The sequence below is a fragment of the Taeniopygia guttata genome, chromosome 4, assembly GCF_048771995.1.
Source record: "Taeniopygia guttata chromosome 4, bTaeGut7.mat, whole genome shotgun sequence".
NCBI lineage: Eukaryota > Metazoa > Chordata > Aves > Passeriformes > Estrildidae > Taeniopygia > Taeniopygia guttata.
The window spans coordinates 36,590,410-36,607,503 of NC_133028.1; the positions used below are offsets into that span (position 1 = coordinate 36,590,410).

The 17,094-nt window shown below is 35.2% G+C and overlaps 1 long non-coding RNA gene across 11 annotated transcripts in view; it reads right to left on the bottom strand.

Annotated features, from left to right (window-relative positions):
* Positions 1 to 17,094, bottom strand: part of LOC115494983 (uncharacterized) — a 127,239-nt gene that overhangs the window by 63,335 nt on the left and 46,810 nt on the right. For all 11 annotated transcript variants that reach the window (XR_012055636.1, XR_012055634.1, XR_012055629.1 and 8 more), the window contains 2 exons: positions 11,789 to 11,867; positions 291 to 403 (listed from right to left, as the gene is read on the bottom strand). This is a non-coding gene — a long non-coding RNA (uncharacterized lncRNA). The remainder of the gene's footprint in view (positions 1 to 290; positions 404 to 11,788; positions 11,868 to 17,094) is intronic.

Below are 17,094 nucleotides of genomic sequence, written 5' to 3' on the forward strand. Positions count from 1 at the left end.
TTCAGGTCCCCCAAATCTCAATCTTCCACCAAATAGCTAATCATAGGATATTTACAAATGAAAATACAAGTTATACAGTGTATATATACATAAAGGTATAATTTTGTGTACCATATCGACTTAGCCAAAATAAAGTAGAAGTCTGTGTGACTGGGTTGAATTTTGCACAGGATAACTAGGTTTATGCAACTAATCTTAAGAGAAATCTTGCAAAGTTTTTGAGAGTATGTTTAAAAATTTTTTTTGACAGTATGTTAAAAAAATTAATTAGGTTTTATTACCCATCTTACCATAAAGAAGACCATGAAGTCCAGCTCAAACTCCAAGCCATCAGCCAGTGTATCACAGTCCAAATGTTCATTAAAATTTCCCAGCTTCAGTACAACCTTCTGGTTACGGACAGCTATTTTATATGAAAAAGGTATTTTACACAAGGAAAAAGACAGTGCTTAAAATTACAGTGAACAAGCAAAACTGGATCAAAATTCTTTATCTCAGACTTAAGCCATGGAACAGTTTCACAAAATATGAAAGTGTAAAAACAAATTACAAATGGAAAATCTCAGCAATATAGGTATGCATATTAAAAAACAAACATGCTCAGATTAAGGATATTTTGAGCTATAATCACCAATCACAAATCTCAGCAATGCCTTATGATGCCAAATTTGAGAACTTTAACAAGTTCTTTGTCATATATAATGCCTTTCCAATAAACTTAATAACAATGCAAAATATATTTCTGTTTTCTTTATGTTACCTCCTCTTCCCATTTCTCTGTAAAGCTTTATGAGTGATCATCATTTTTGAGCTGGAAGAAGACCAGGTTATATACTTGAGACCTGATGAAAAACTATTAATTTTCCACCTGCATGTCATGTAAAAAAAAATTTGCTGTCAGAAAATATCTCTACATTTCACCATGTTACACTGAACTCAAAATTTCCGCAATTTTTAGTTCTGCTTGGTCTACAGAGATGGTACAGTAAACACTTTTATAAGCATCTGACAAAACACAATATTGGTCAGGACACCCATGAAGAGTTTTTACTGGAGAAAGACCCAAAACAGTTAAAATTTTTGGAATGGAGAAAGGGTATATGTGGATGCACATGCACATGTATTTTAGTGTTTGTAGTTAAAATATTTTCTCCCAGAGAATTTTAATTGAATGCTTTTCCTGTTCTTTATTAAAATATGCAGTTGGTGATATCTCATATATTTTTCATAATGAATATGGTTAGGGAATTAGAAATCCAGAGGCAATGCCTGGAAGGGGATCTTTAACATTCAGACAGGATTCCTGCTCAAATTGGAGCATTTGTCATGCTTATTGTGGTGATATCATAATCTGAGCACAAAATAGCTAAATCTCATTCAGGGATGAGTGCAGTACACTCCTACAGAACTAAATGTGGTTCAAAGCTAGATTAAACATCCGCTGTAGTCCAAACACCTATTATGTTTCTTGTCACTTCTCTGTTTTTTTGTATAAAATACCTACAAAAAATTCATATCTGCCATAAATAATTGCATCCTGATCCATCACTGGAGCCAAGTGAAACCAATCCCACCCCAGATTAAAGCAGTATGGTTTCTTTCTTTGTGTATACATAAGGAAAGATTAAGTGTTTCTTTAGCATTGTTTCTTTTTTTTTTCACTGATAATATGATTTATTCATTTTTTACTATGCTTTCCAAAGTGTCTGCAATGAAAGTTGTTTTCTTTTCTCAAAAATTCCAATATCTGAATAAAATTCTTTACCTGTTTAGTACTTTAAAGATATTGTGCTATTTAAAAAAATCTACTTCAACTGAATGGTCAAATAATTTCATTATTAGCTATTAATTTGGGATTCAAAATGTATCGAATTACATGAAAACTCCAGAATTTCCAGTACTTCCTCTCTACCTATTAAGTTTATCCCACTTCTTCAGTACTGAAACCATTTTTCACTTTTTTCACTACTTTCAGAATCCTGAACATATATTAAGCATTACCAATAATGGGTCTCCCAGCTGAGCAAGTTGGAGTTGTGACTGCCTGGGTGTCATCAGCTTGGATGCCTGAAAATGCTCTGAAAAGATACCTGACATCAGTCTGCAATGTAACCAGTCGTGGTTAGGAGGAATCACAGAGGGAAGTTAAACCCTGTGCTACCAATTATGGCTTCACTGTGCACAAAGCCAGGACATTTAGGACTAAAGGCCTACAAAAAGCACCGAAAACATCCTTCATGACCCTAGGCAGGCATGGAACTTGTCAGGCTCTGGAGCTCCTTTTGCCAAGAGCTGCATGAACTTGGGATTGCTGCAGGTGCAGCCATCACTCTCTGCCCTTTCTGGAGAAAATGGTTGTCTGACCACTAGATGCATTTTCTGAGCTTTGCCTTACAGCCACGGCTTTCCTGAATCATAGCAATGGAAGAAAAGCAGAGCATCCTGTTCAACTCAGCTGCCTCCCCTGACTTCCCACAGATTAATATATGTCACTTCCATCTTTGGCAGCTGATCACCAACCAAGAAAGTGACGTGACAAATAATAACAACTTAAACTTTATGGAAGAGATCACTTTTCACAACGCCAGGTGTTTACCACAGAACATTTTTAGGTGTACTCACCTGCCAAAAGCCACTCTCCTGAGGAAGATAATATGAGATAACTATCTGTGTCTATGTGCTGATTCACATTGGTGATATTATAAGTGAGAGTTTGTGTACACAGGAGTCAGCATGGAAATATGTAATTGATACATACTCTTTTCAGTAAAACTACAGGCATAAGAGTGAATCATTTTTATTTCAGTAGCTGGCAGTTCATATGCCCCTCTCTTAATTTAACAGTGTAAAATATCTGCTACAATGCTTTTCTGTGTAACTCCCGATTTCAAATCAGCAATTAAAAGATCACTTTTACCAATACAAGACTCACAAGTCTAATCACACTCCTGCAGCACTGCTGAGTTCATACTGTGTGAAGTTTCCTAGAATGCTTTCTGAGCTGGGGACAGGAGAAGGTATGTGATATGCATGAGGATTTCAGAAAGGTTTGCACATCAGGCACATCAAATCCTCAGGCATCTACCTCAGCACACAGTGCTCAGTGTGTAGGCAGCATCATCCCTTATTGTTCAAATTTTAATGCAAGACATCATGAGATAATCCAGTCTTACCTGAAATCAAATGAAAAAAAATGGACATTTCTATTAGACTCACCTCTATCTGGATATTTCAAATAAAAGAGTATTTAAGAAAACTAGATGGCAAGCAAAAAGAAAGGCAGTATTTCTGAAGGTTTTATTTCCACAGAGGAAAAAAAAAGGCTGAAACAGAAACTTTTGTATGTGGTGTGTACAGAGTTGAAAAGAAAGAATAAGAAGCCTGAAGCTGTTTGGAAGATTTTTCTCAGACACTCTGGGGAAATTTTCAAAAAAATATACAGAAAAGGAAGACTTACATTTTTACTAAAAAACCCCACCCAAAATATAAAGGCCAGCCTCCTCAGCACCTGAAGTTTCACAGGACAGTATTAACACTGTAGGATTTCTGAAATACTGAAGAAAGCTTTTACTTCAAGGACAAGTGATGTAAGAGGCTTACTGAAAGCCTGAGGGTAAAAGGAAATTACTGAGCTCAGAAAATAAGAAAAATCAGCCTGAGAAGTGAACCCAGGGAAGAAATGCACAAGAAGATCTGAGCTGTAGTATATCAACCAGGAAATTATACCAGTCAAACTTTTAAATTTATTTATCACCACAAGAACCATCATACCCAGAAGCAGCCTGTGACCTCTTCATCAGCTGTGTTCTTTTTAAGCCAGGAGTGGGTGCAAAAGCATCCTCTAACCTGTTACTCTTAGCCAGCTAGGTAGAGAGGCCATTTGTATTCATATGTTGAATTCTGCCAGAAAGGATAGTGACAATCTAGATAAAATATTCCTTGCCCATACTGAAGGAATGTGATGAATGTTTGCAAATGCTTCAAGCACTGTTTTATTGTAAGATTAAATGCCTCTTATTTGGATGCTTACTCTTTTTGAGAGTCATATCTGCTCACACTTAACAAAATTATTCCTGTCAAGTCCAAGAGTTCCATTTTCTGTTGGACTTCTTTGATCTCATCAGCACCTCTTAAGCAAACTGCATTTCTTTTTGTTTTCATGCACTCCAAAGGCTCATTTTCAAAATTACTTCCTTATACATAACTAATCATTCGGATTTGTGAATTACTTACAGTAATCGGCATTTTAGGAATAAAAGTATTCACCTATTAGAGAAGCATTTATCAGCACCCTATGCAGCAGTAGATTATAAAATTTACCATCATGTTACAACACAAAGGATCCAGAACACTCTCTGTAAGTAGTGCTGTCTTAAGGACTTTTAAAAAATGGTGTCTCTGAAACCCACAAAAACACTCCACCTAATCAGTGGGTCTTGGCTTTGGCCCGAAGTTAAATGTGGAGGGAGGAAGGCAAGGAAGGTAAGGAAGGAAAGAAGGAAGGAAAGGAAGGAAAGGAAGGAAGGAAAGGAAGGAGGGGAGGAAGTCTCATGGATAAAATGTAACAAGGAAGGAAAAAAAATATTATATCACAGGGTTCTCATCTGTTCCTGAAACACATGTATGTATATAAAGCACACAGATGGGTGCAAAAAAAAATTTAAATCCTTTTTGAAACAAAAAAGTTCAGGGGCGACTGCTGTTTCTGTGATTAGAGACCATTTCTCATCTCTCTCTGTACAAACAACTGGCTCCATGTACTTATTGGAATAGCCTGTACCACCCTCTTTCTCAAACAAGAGATCAGAGGTAAGGCCATAAACCTTGGACTCTTGGTCTATTTATTGCTTTGAAATCTCTTAGAGATCCAGCTTAGAGCAGTGAGTTTGGGATTGCATTGATGAATGCTTTGCAACAGTGTTAAAGGGGTGAGCATCTTTGGATTGTGGCAAATTTCAATAATTTGCTAAAACAAACACTGGTCAAACAAGAATGCCAAGAACCACATGCCTTTTGAAAACTTTGAAACACTTGATTTACCTTGCTGTGTTTTCCCCATTACCCTGGCAACAAGCTCTTATACTAAATATATACTACTTGACACCCTACCTTTGGTATAATTCTACATTTCTTTTCCATTTAAAGTTGGATTTCCCATAAATTACACACCAAAGGTCTCCAAAGATGAGCACTTGAAGCAGAACAGGTGAATATTTGTTACAGTAATTTGTTGTCCTCATGACATTTGATCATATAAAAAGTTAATTTCCATTTGGTGCAAGAGGCATTAGTGTCCAAAAATAGCCTGGAAGGCTTTCATTACCAAATCAAATCTGTTACAGGAAAACTAGCATGGAGCAGAAATACTGTGAGGCCAGTGCCATTCAGAAAATATAGCTTTATATAGCTTTTATATCTAATAACTGCTGAAGCACATGATTCTAAAGTAAATGGAAAATACATGCAGTATCCTGTATTTTGAATCCTATTTGATTAAATGTTTTGCAGGAACTTTTAATGTCCTTTAGTACCATTAGCAGGATTTTTAAATTATAAACAGATCTTAAATCTGTCTCTGGACAGGGTAAACGTTCTTTTCTCTATGAACAAGTTCACATCTAATTAGTTTACTGCATGTGTTCACTTTATTTTTCTTTATAATTAATCCTGTACTTAATTTTTTTCATATCAGCACATTTCAGTGTTAAGCTGTTATTTATAATGAGTTTGAATTATGTCTTGATTTGAGTCCTTCAATTTATATGTGTGCTCCATATTAAAAACAATATTATGGTAATTCTGATTTTTGTTCTAACTTCTGGCACTGCTTCAAAACAACAATTTATAAAACACTAAATGAATTACACATTTTGAATTTAGGTAAATGATACTAAGGAAATACATTTATATACGCCAAGTGTCCATTTGCTCATTTAAGAAATCCCTTACAGCATCCACCACTTATGGAAATACCTCTTCCAAAGAGAAATTCTGCTCTTACTTGAAGACAGTTGTGAGATTTCAGTGTGTGCCAAGCTAGCAATTCTGACAGGCAGTTCTTTTCCTCTTCCACTAAAGAGATACTGAAGGCTGTGTTTGAAATTTCTTAGCACAGTTGTGTAAGCACTTGGATTCAGTAGGTAAATTCCCCACAAATCTAACGGAACAAAACTTAGAATTTTACATTGATAGATTTTAGTGTGAGTTTAAGCTTCTGCAAAATACTTTCATTCTGATTCAGAAGTTGATTTGATAGTTTGTTACAAGTCTTTCTGAATATTTTTCTTTCTTTTTTTTCCCCTAAGACAGTCTGACAATTATGATATAAGGAGGATGAGAAGGATATTCTATGACATGGTCAGTAGAAAAGAAAAGCAAGAGGTTCAAAGGTAATAGGCAGGATCTCAGAATATATAGTGCCTGTGTTCTGTGCTATATTTGCAAAAACACCTGCTGGATGTTTTCCTGGCTCTACTCAAGTCAATGAAAGCTTTACCCTCAAGTATGCTGGAATCAGAAACTCATCCTTTGCTTTGCTATTCCAGATCTTACATTCAGCACAAAGCAGATGTTTAAAATGAAATTTCCTGAAGAGTGGTTGTAGTCAGGTGGGGGTTAATTTCTTTGTCCAGGTAGCAACTGGAAGAACTAGAGGACACAGTCTCAAGCTGCATCAAGGGAAATACAGGCTGGATATTAGGAAAAGGATTTTTATGGAAAGAACCGTGATGGTCTGCCTGGGGAGGTGGTGGAGTCACCATCCCTGCATGTGCTTAAAAAAAGATTGGATGTGGCACTCAGTGCCATGGTTTAATTGACATGTTAGGGTGGGTTGGACTTGATGATCCTGAAGGTCTCTCTTCCAACCTGGTGATTGTGTAATTCTGTGAATCGTATCAACAAATGTCATGCCAGCCAGCATCTGATAATCTCATGAACACTAAACAGTTGTCATTCATGTTTTTGCTCTGCCTTCTGCAGCTTCAGCTTCAACCACATTGACTTCCATTGTGTGTGAAGATCTGTCAAGTCACATTTGTTTATGCTGTATCTGACAAACTCTTCTTACAGCTTCAACTAAATTCTGAAATCAATAGCATTTAAAGTACCTTCATTTTCTCAGAAATATAATTATTAACATAAGACACAAATTTAATGGGAGCTGCCATCAAAGAACTATCATTTACATTTACTTGAATTTATTTTCTTGCTCACACCAAAACAAGACAAGCACCTTTCTTAATGCCACATTTACAAAACCTCTCTTGCACACTTCCAGTGAAGCCTGTGGTTAAGTCAGGCTATTGTACACCAGTGATAGATCCTTTTGTCATAATGAAGCACTATTTCAGTGATGAAAGCAGATGATTTGACTTTATAAAAGGTAAAATCTCTGAGCTTTGTAGAAGCTTAGATCTACTCTTCCTAGATGTCTTCTTTATTGGCTTAGAAAGAGAGTTTTGTGCTTCAGAATCATAAATCACAGTCTTGTTTGAAGTAGACCTACTGTTTTGGGGGAGTACAATAACACTCTGACTGACATGCTAATCTATGGTTTTACATGTTGGCTCCATTGTCCCCTGTTTGAAATAAGGCAGCTCACACTAAGGGTTTTTTTTCTATTCTCAGCATATTGTAAATAAATCCAGAATGAACGTTAAAAGGAAACTGCTTGTACTGTTAAGGTTTGAAATGTAGAAGCAAACACATGGACTTTTACATTTTAGCAAACTTTCCCTAGAAGTTTGTGTTTATATAAAGGATTTACTTAATTCCTTTATATACTTTTTTGAAGGTATTCTGAAAAGCAAAAAATCTGATACTGAATGCCTGACATTAATATAGTCTAGCCTTATTTCACTAGGTAATTTTGTAATACATGAAAAAAACTGAAATGCACAAAAAATTGTTAATAAAATAAAAAATACCCTCCCCACCAAAATGCAAGATTATTCTTATTATAATTTAGACCTTTAGTTCCTGTCCTGGTGTGACATAAAACTTGGGCAGAGGAGTAGATAGACAAGCACAGGTAAAGGGAATTTCTTTGCATTGCTTGAATAATCCATGCTAGTTGATATAATCCAGTGGACAGCAGCAGCATCCCAGCGAGCTTTGCCTAGTACAGATCACTTTCCTACTTGGGTAGTGTGATTTAAGTGCTTCAGCCCTCCTACTCCTGCCTCCCCCCACTCCCAGTTTCATCTTTTGTACTTGGTACACAATCTTGGGAAATTTGTGCTCTACACTGATCTGCCCCAATGCAATGAAAACAAGCAGTATTTTTCTTCACACAGACCAAACTGTACTCTGATATTTGAAGAAAATAAGAATAGACAATCTTTAACAAGCACAGAAGAAACTGTGCCTTTGTATTTCATGACCAAAAAGCTGCTCGCAGAAAATAAGAGAGAAGTACTGGTCAAAGATAATGCATTTATTTTAAGGTTTACCTGAAAATAGTAGCTCTGGCCAGCTTGATATCAGGAATTCAGAAGAGATATCAATACTTCTAGATCTGACTAATTACTAAAATTTATTTTAGATTAGATGAAAGATTTAGGCTTACATGACATCAGAGTCCTCATGTTTATAGACTACAGAGAGAAGGAGGGCGAGATACATCTATTATATCTCTATTTATTTAAATTCCCTGTTAGATTTGCCAAATGGTTTCACTGTCACTAACAGTGACACTAATTTCAGTAAATATTCTACCAGTGCAAAGCTACATGATAAGAAACTTATTTGCAATAACTCACTGATCTTTATTACAGCTGTCAAGTGATGCTGAAATTATAGCAACACCAAAGACATTGCCAGAAGTCTCTGCATGTGATATTTTAACTCCTAATACATAAAATGCATCTTCAGCATTTTGAGCCTACCATGGTATAAAATTTTGATCATTAAAAATAATTTTGACTATTAGTCTCATTCTACTATAAAGATGTGAGTGAGTCTCATTCTGCTATAAAGGAGTGAACAATTCCAACTTTGTGCTGAATTTTTCCAAGTTGCTTGGTCTTCAGTCAAAAATGAAAGTAGCCCTTTGATTGCCTGTGCCTTTGCCTGTCTGCTATAAAAGGTATCATTTTAGGAACCTTCAAAATCAATTTTCTTTTGAACATTCAAGCCGCCATAACAGGACAGAGAATATCATCACCACACCAGTGAGCAGATGAAGTTACTACCAGGTTTTGTGTTTGCCTGTTGAAGTATAACATAATCTATATAACTTTTTCTAATACAGCCATGCTATACACTTGTTGGAGTTTGAATCAGGTGAATAAGGTAGAAGATTAGTAGCTTGGGGTTCAGATTTAGAGACAATAAATTTCATCAGCATTTCTAATATGCATCCTGGAAGGACAAGGTATTTTAAGAAACAAACCAGACACATGGATAGGATAGAATACAATATGGTAAAAGGCATGAGCATTTACTACTCTGATTCCCATTTGTGTTCTGAACCTATTCTTATTCCTTCCAAAAACCCCAAACAACCACCCACCCAAAACAAATCCAAAACAAAACAAAAAAACCCAACCCTAAACCAAAAAAAACCTCCAATCCTGGAGCTCAGAAACACAGGAAATAAGTAGAGACAGGAACTGTTGAGCTGGATGAGATTGAATTTAAGTACCTCCAAGATTACCTGTTGCAAGTGTACCTGTCAGAAAATTCCTGTCATTAGCATTCATGTCAGAAGGTAAGGATTAACTGAATCAGCCATTAGCAAGAAACAGGGAAATAACAAATACTTACAGAAGTATTGTAAGGTCTTAAAGGGCAGTTGCCTGTCTCAAACACTGTCAAGGCCACAGAAGGAACATGACATAAGATAAACTCCCACAGTGACAACCTGAGATAAGCACGGGAGGAATCAGAGACAGGAAGGCACTAATTCCAGCCCTGACAGAAGTGAGATCTGGTAAGAACATTCTGGTTAACATATCTGGACAAGAATTCCCACTGAGGCAAACTTCTCATACACATTTCACTGATCAAGCAAAGATCACCCCAAGTTACAGGAATACACCTCCAAGGATACCTGGAATGTGGACTGTATAAAGGTGGTACCCTCCAGAAGAACGACTCTGGGACCCTCAGCACAAAGAAGCCCAGGGTGAATAAGAACCAACAGGACACTGCTAGTGACTATCTCTTGATAGCTTGATTTCTCTCTCTCTCTCTGTGTCCTTCTTTCCCTCTCTCTTCACTTCCCTCTCGCCCTTTCCCTCCTTTGCTCTTTCTCCGTTTCTCTGTCCCTGTCACCTTCCTCTCTCTCTCCCCCTCCCTGTCCCTCCTTCATTTCTTTCTCTTTCTTCAATTTCTTTCTCTTTGATTTCCTTCTCTCTACCTCACATTTACTGTTAAATAAAACTCATATTACTGACTTCAGCATATGGTCTTGTTTACACCTTAATTTGGGCAGAAGAATCTCTCACTAATTGGATCTTAACTAGTGGCTGAGAATTGAATGTTTACATATTGCATTACTTGTCAATCAGCAATCACATTGCATTAAAGTGCAACATGGGTTTAATTTATTCACTCTTTGAGCTCTGACTGATCTGTTGCATAAAATTAGTCTTCATAAAAACCCCAAATCTTGTTACAGTGAGCTATAGCAAGACTTACCACAATACTCCCAAAACAGAATTTTTCTACAATTGAAACCCCTACTATACATTCTGAGAGTTGTGTCATAATTATGAAGGTTGAGACATGCTCATATAGATTATTGCATGTATAACCTTTGACAAATGATTGGCCTGTGAGGTTGCTTGATACAGGCAAACATAATATTGTTGGATTTTTATCCTCTATGCTGAGCTTCAATCTTTGGCATTGTTCAATGACATTCATCTTTTTGGATATGAATGAATCTCCTGTAACTGAATTATTGGAATTTCTCTTATGTTATATAATAAAAATAGTTGGAGTGGTTTTTTTTTTGTTTGTTTGGTTTTTTTACTAAGTGATGTGATAATGTCAAAAAGCAACTGAATAAAGAAAATACATTCTGTGCACTGCACTGGCCATACCCAAGTCCTGTAGCCACAAGTTATGCTAAAAGTCATGAGGTGGTTCTGGGACACGCTGCAGTGACCTGAAATGTTACATTTTTGTTCTGCAAATATTCTACTAAAGCACAGACATGTTGTTCTGCAAATATCCTACTAAAGCATTCATATTAATATGAAAAGATTGCTACACTGAAGATTCCTTTCTGTATATAACATTAAAAATACTCCGTATGTATTCCATTCCCATTTAAGGTATGTCTCCAAGGGTAAATGAAAAAGTCTAAGCTTTAGTCTGAATATTTTAGTACATTTCCTAATTCAAGCCATAGATTTCTATCCGAAATAAAAATTTCTAATTAACCTTTGAAAATAATGTCTGCAGAAGCTGCATTTATCTCAGATTATGCTATTGGTATTTATTTTATAGTTTTAGGGTTCCTCTGGGCTATCAATTTATATAAATGAGTTGCACTTTTTTATCCAAGTAATCATTGCTAACTGTATGAAATAATGTTTTTGCAACAATATAATTTCAAAGCTTAGTGCATTTAAAAATAATTTTTATATGAAAATATGCAGCTGAAAGCAAAATGAGAAAAAGCAATGTATAATCTCTTCTTTCATCTTCATTTTTAAACATTATTTTAAAATACCTATAAAATAAGGTAGCCATCAAAGTATCTGGAACAATATTGTTTTCTTTCAAAAGCAGGGATTCTTACAAAAATAAAAATTGGAGAAAGTCTGTTACTTACTTGACTTGTCACTAGATCCTCGGAGACCTTTCAGATCCCAGGCTAATAAATTTTAGGCTTCTCTTCTTGTAGCCAAGAGCTGAAAAGAAATAGAGCTGCTTATCTTTCGTTCTTAGAATAATCAAAGTGAGGTATTTGCTATTTAAGGTTTGTCACTTAATGATAGCATAAGAAGTATGAAAATTTTTTCTAAGAAAAGTTTGAGCAAAATTTTTAAATTTCCCCTTTGCAAAGAATTCTGACATTTTGGCATGATTACTGATTTAAAACCTGTTTTTTTAGAAGCAGTGCTAAAAATGTTTGAAATGTTTGTTGCTTCAAATTACTGACAATGTTTGTACAGCCCATCTTTTCATGAGTAGGTGGCTGATTCCAAGAACGGGTTCATTCCACGTGTTTACTGGAACACCATGGCAAAAATGCTCCGCACCCTTTTTTTCTTGGTATCACACTCCAGATGAGCTAATATTACAACAATCTTGAGAGATCTAACAATTTGTCCATGAGTTTTCTCTGTTAAACAGTGAGAAAGATTTCTATCTCTCCAAGTTTCTTTCTATCTCTCCAAGAAAAATCAAGCTGATGTGATGGTTAAACTTAAAAATAAATATGGCAAACATACACAGAGAGTGATAAGTGCCTTCCTGAAATGAGCCTATATTTTTTTGAAATGTGACAAATGAAACTTCTGTTTGACACATATGATAATAATATACAATATAAAGATACATTTTCTTGCCTGCAGTATGCAATGTATATCAAAATACACTACATTTCAATAAATTGCAACATATCTGCACACGTTCTTCTTTCAGTATGTGATGAAATGCTACATTTTTTCAACTTGGTTCAATTTTCTTTAGGTTGCTGCCAATAAATTTATTACATAAGTATCTACACTGTAAATAAAATAGTGCTACTATATTCAGTGTTGTTTTGTGATGGAATACAATTTGTTTTACTTCATTTCTCCACCCCCAAATCAGTATGCAATACAATATTTAGGCTATTGGTACAAAATTGTTGAAGTACATCTTAGACAGTTTTCAGTGTAACCTTAGATAGAAGATATACATGTTATTAGTCTTTATGCAGATTTTGGATAACTGAATTAAATATGTTAGTTAAATATGAAAAACATTTAAACATGACCTCTCTTTCTGAAACTGTAAATAAAGCCCAGCTTGTTTCAACATTAAACTAAACAAGAACAGCATGTTGTATTTACCATGTAAAGGCATCTTTAATGTTTACACAACATCTATAATAATGAGACTAATTCTGACTAGAGACTCTAAATGCTACTCAATAGAAAAAAAAATGAGTATATTAATTTTCTTTTTAGTAATCCATGAAGCCAGTATTGCAACCAGAACAGCTGGCATTCTTACTTAACATATCAGCAAAAACTGAATAAGCAGAGTGTTATAGTGAGATCTCATGATATTAAAAAACATCATTTAAGTTATGGCAGTAACTGTTATGGGTATGCAATAAAATAAAACATTTCAAAATCAAATTATGAACTAAGCAATGCTCTGTAGGATTACAGAGTAAAGCAATTTATGTCATACATTGATCACGTGGTCATTGTTTTACTCTGTGGCTAGGAATCATTCTGCCATAAAGGGCACATTAGGCAACTTTGAAGACTCAACAGCTTTTCTCATCCCTGTTTGGTTTTCTATATGCTCAGGTTAACTCCAGAAGACCAGGGCAAGTTGTTCTCACTTTTACTGCTGGGATATGAATAGCATATATGACTTTACCACACTGCTTAGGTAACTATGGAAAACTGAACTTAGTATATCATCATACAATCTTTAGCATGATTAAAAGGGCTCGCCAGGTTTGTTTTTTTTTTTTTTTGCTTTTTCATCCTAGAATGCAAACATTGTTTTGTGCACTACAGTAAAAATCTTTTTTTCCCAGTCATTTGTATATTTTATATTCTTGTTTTTCTATAATATAGAAAATCTTCTATAATATAGAAAATCTAAGTGATACTTTTCCTCAGTTGTTGAACATTTGATCAAACATAAATAATAGGGAGTTTTAATATCAAACACTTCTCTCTGTATTTTTATCAGATTTCTCATTGGGCTTTTTTCAGAAACCCCATTTGTAAGCCTATTCTTCACATTTTCAATAAAGGAATTTTTGTGTCCAGATATTTTTTGCCTCTGTGTTTAAAGCCTGGGAGCTAACTGCCTTCAGACAGCAAACAAATGGTTTTATGTCAGCCCGCATGTTCTTTCTTCATTTTCCCAGCTCATCATCAAGCACCAAGTAATGCCCAAACTGGGCATACTGTTAATGCTACTTAAATATTTCAAGTGGAGTAAACAAGATAGTGTTGGATACTAAATCAATACTATTTTGTCCATAGTCAATCTTCTCCACTCTTCCCCAAAGAAGGCACATGACTCGTATGACTGCCTCTTCAGCTTAGGGTGGAGATACTTGTAAGAATCAAAATTTTGCAATTACACATAAACACAGACACAGTTAAAAGTCCTGTAAGAGGAAAAAGAAGTATCTTAATGAGCAATATTTTGTTCCAGTGTCCCCAGCAACATTTAACAGTATAGTACCCTCAGCAGCTATGTTAAAGCATCCTCATCCTTCATCTAATAATGAATTACATTGAAGGTCATGAATTAACCATTGTCAGGGTGACTGGGAGGCAGTTTGGGATGTGGGGGACAGGGAAGAACAAATGGGCAGGCTGCTATTTTCTTGAGTTTCCACAGTATAATTTACAGAAATTTCAAGCACAGAGAAAGTGAATGTATTTGTGACTGAGTTTAGGATTTCAGCAACATAGCAAAAGAGGTTTAAAAACTTTGGATTACATTTTCCATCCTTCATTGCTCTCCTTTTGCTTTAATCCTGCATTTCAGTTTGGTGCTGGATATATCAACTTCTTGCTGATGATAGAATAATAATGTCTGGGTACATTAAAAGAATGATGGCTGACTAGGTAAGATTAAAGATCTAACTAGCAGATAAGAAAATTAGCATCTTACTAGACCTCATACAAGATCAAACATGAATATTTTTTTCTCTTTTAGGAACTCCAAATCCTCTTCCCTATTGAATTTTTTTCTCTATGTGATGGAAGTATTTGGTGCTTCTATATAAAATTTTTCAGAGTACGTCTATCACACAGTTCTTCCTGACTATAGGAAATGAAATAGGAATTTTCTATATCTTAAATCATAAACACATCTTATAGTTACAGATAAGTACCAATTTTTTTTTTTAATCCCCTTGAATCTAAAGGAACCATGAAAGCTCTGGAGTACCTGATGTCTATTTTTAAGCATAATCTGTACTTCTGAGTAAAATCCTGGGCAGTATCTTTTCTTCACACCCAGCAGCAGAGGTGGATACTAGGTCTGGGTAGAAGTGCTGCAGTACGTATCACACTTCCTGTAAAATTTCAGGAGACTTAGAACATGCACAAAACCCCCAGTGCTTATTACACTGACCAGCACTGTCTCCTAGCCTTATGCTTCCCTGTGCATGTGCCTCTACCTTGTCTATCTGATGGAGTGTGTTTCTGTTCTGTGTTTAAAGAACAACACCCCCAACCCAGCATGTCCCAGTGTCCTATGCCAGAACAGATAAAAATCAATATGCAAACGATGATGGGATCCATTACTTTCTCACAAGCACTGGGAATTAAAGCCTGGATGACCTGGCATTGGTAAAACATTTATCACTTATTGATGGTAGAGTAGAATCTCATTACTTTTCTATTTCAACACCAGAACAGAGATGGAAAGTAAATAACATGCATAAAAGAGACAATCTGAAGAAACACCACATAATTTCTAATGATTTCATCATTATGAAATACAAATATTAATTAAAAAATACATTCTATATTGGGAAAGTTAACTCACACCCATAAAGCTAAATTTTTCTAAATTCTTCTTAATTATGCATCTAGTCTCACTTTTAAAAGTCTCAGACTATATGTAAAAATGAAACATAATACATGTAAGCAAAGCCTTTCAGAATTGGAAGTACGAGCTAATATAGCCCATTTAACCTGCAGCAGCAACAGTTTAAGAAGGATTCTTCTTAATTGGCTTTCCTGGCCCTTATCTGCAATCCAATATGTATTTTCCATGGCCAGAGTAGAATCATGCAATGAAGAAGTCACAGGAAAGTCCCATTAGGCTCCTCTAGTTTTTGAAGGACAGATTTTTAACACATTGGTATCTATTAAGAATGGCATTAATTTCCTGGTCTCACCCAAGGCAGAAGCTGACTACTAATGCTCTGTGAGCCTTGCTTCATGATCATTAATTTGACACAGCACTCCTCTGAGTTCTATTCCAACTCAAAACTTTTACTAGGTAAGTTTGTGCTCAATGAAGTGAGGATTGCAGTTAACTTTAGATTATACCTTATCCAGTAAGAAACTTAATAACATTAGTATGGTTCGCTCATGATTTTTCTTTTCTGAGAAATATTTCATTTTGAAGAGGTTTAATAAAAATTAGACTGACACATTTATACAAGCAGTATTGAATGTCACAGCATCCCTGATTAAACATTTAGGGTGGCCTGTCAAATTCTTGGCAAAGTCTAGAATCACTCCAATTTTCCAGGAGGGATTGGCATATACATAATGTCACCATTTATCACAGATCTGCTGAGCTGCATTTTTAATGAAAAAGAAATCTTTTACCTAGTTAGCCTGCACTGCATATATTTATATTGTATTTAAATATATACTAAATTTTAAGTGAACCATAAATTGTGAAAAATGTAAGTTTTAGAGTCCTACTTAGCACTAAGTATAAAGGGCTAATCCTATGAAATAAAGAGCTCAAAACCATAAAGACAGCTTGTCATTTATAGATCCAACAACTAAGAATTCAAGAATCTTTCATGTATTTTTTTTTTACAACTATACCACGCAAAGTAGTGACAACCAGAGTAGAGATAGCATAATTTCTTTCATTCAACCCTTGACATCACCAATAACCTTCCAAATTTTTTCTCTTATGGATTCTTGTTTTCATATTAAAAATAAAGGTCAGAAATTGGCTTTAAAAATAGACAAGCAAAAGTAAAAACATACATAATACTATAAAGGAGGATCCTCATAATTTTAACTGATACATTCAGTGAATTTACATTGAACATAAAAATAAGTAGCTTGCAGAGAAATGTTCATCACTGAATCAAACTCCGGTTGTTAGACAGTGTTTCTGGTTCAAAAAAATATTCAGGCAATTCAGGCAGGTATCTTTTTGACTCTTGCCACTATTAATTTTCTTTATCCA